The sequence below is a fragment of the Orycteropus afer genome, unplaced genomic scaffold (assembly GCF_000298275.1).
Source record: "Orycteropus afer afer isolate SDZICR_OR568_19922 unplaced genomic scaffold, OryAfe1.0 scaffold00219, whole genome shotgun sequence".
Taxonomy (NCBI): Eukaryota; Metazoa; Chordata; class Mammalia; order Tubulidentata; family Orycteropodidae; genus Orycteropus; species Orycteropus afer.
This window is the reverse complement of record NW_006921806.1, coordinates 923,350-925,354: the sequence shown is the minus strand read 5'-3', so window position 1 is coordinate 925,354 and position 2,005 is coordinate 923,350.

The window sequence follows — 2,005 nt, the reverse complement described above, 5'->3', positions numbered from 1 at the left end:
TCAAGTCATTGAAAAAACAATAATAAAATATATATTATTAGAGCATTCATCATTCCCCTTTGATTGTGATATAATCCAAAAAGCTGGACTATATGAAGAACATGGCATCAGGTTTGGAAAACGACTCATTGACAACCTGCCATATGCAGATGACACAACCTTGCTTTCTGAAAGGGAAGAAGACTTGAAGCACTTACTAAGGAAGTCTTCAGTATAGATTATACCTCAACATAAACAAAACAAAAATCCTCACAACTGGACTAATAGGCAACATCATGATAAATGGAGAAAAGACTGAAGTTGTCAAGGATTTTGTTTTAATTGGATCCACAACCAATGCCCATGGAAGCAGCAGTCAAGCAATCAAACAATGTATCCCACTGGGCAAATCTGCTGCAGAAGATCTCTATAAAGTGTCAAAGAACAAACATATCATCTTGAGGACTAAAAGTGCACCTGACCCAAGCCATGGTATTTTCAGTCACCTCATATGCATATGAAAGCTGGACAGTGAATAAGGGAGACTGAAGAAGAATGCATACATTTGAATTAAGGTATTGGCAAAGAATACCATGGACTACCAGAAGAATGAACAAATCTGTCCTGGAAGAAGTATAGCCAGAATGCTCTTTAGAAGTGAGGATGATGAGACTTCCTTTCATTACTTTGGACAAATTATCAGAAGGAACCAGTCCCTGGAAAAGGACATCATGTTTGGTAAAGTAGAGGGTCAGTGAAGAAGAGAAAGACCATCAATGAGATGGATTGACACAGTGGTTTCAACAGTGGATTCAAACATAGTAATGATTGTGAGGATGGTACAGGACTGGGCAGTGTTTCATTCTGCTGTACAGGGGGTTGCTATGTGTCAAAACTGACTAAATGGCACCTAATAATAATATTATGTGATAAGAGAAAATTCCCTTGATTTTTTTCCATTTCTTATCCTATATCATTCACATCGACACAATACAACCTGCTTTCCTAAAGAGTTCTCAGCCCTGGCTGCAAAACAGAATGACCTGGGGAATATTTAAACTCATATTCAGGCCACATCTCAGAGCAATTAAATCAGAATATCTGGGACATGAGAGGGTTCCAGGCAGCAGAAGCATTGAAGGTCTCCTAGGTGATCGCAGAGCAATCAATTGAGCTCTGGTGGTGTAGTGCCCAAGGCATTTGACTGCTAACCAGAAGGCTGATGGTTCAAACCCACCAGACACTCCTTGGAAGGAACATTGGGCAATCTACATCTGTACTGATACTGCCTCGGAAACCCAAAGAGGGGTTGCTATGAATTGGATACGACTCAACAGCAGTGAGTTTGGGTTTTTTGGTTTGGTATAAGCCTTGGCTCAGAAACAAGATAGAGAGGTTCCACTTCCACCAGCTGGAATGCCAGCATGAGGATCTCTGTAGATCCACTTCAACATGAAACAAACATAACTGGTGAAAGAAACTATTTTTAAAAATTACAGCTGCTAGAAATTATCCTAAGAACATGTATCAAATGAAACTGATTTAGAAACATCTACTAAAAGTTGGTAAGAACAGTGAGACTCTGTGGCACTTGAGCTGATCCCACCTTCCCAAGCCAACTCAGTGGAAGCTCAACTCTTGATAGATATGGCCCAGAAGATAGGACTTCCTGTCAGCAACCAGTGAAGGGATACAGTATCTCACCAAGAGGGGCAGGCCACTAGCATTTCTCATCCCTTCCAACTGTAAGCTGAAGAGGCTGTGCTAGAGAGTTCATGGTCTTCACTCAGCCCCTACACATAGGATGAAAGCTCTACCCCAAGTAAGCAGGCTGAAAAAACTGGAGTTCTTGTAGTCCTATCCCCAGTTCACTCATAGAGCAGCAGTTCCACATTGACAGGGGCAAAACAAGAAGACTGGAGGACACTGCTGCCCAGAGTAGTGCCTCAGAGATTTTGCCCAGGAGTAAAAGTAGTCCATAAGAACAAAGACTGCCCAGCTACCATTGTCAACCACTCGGGGGGGG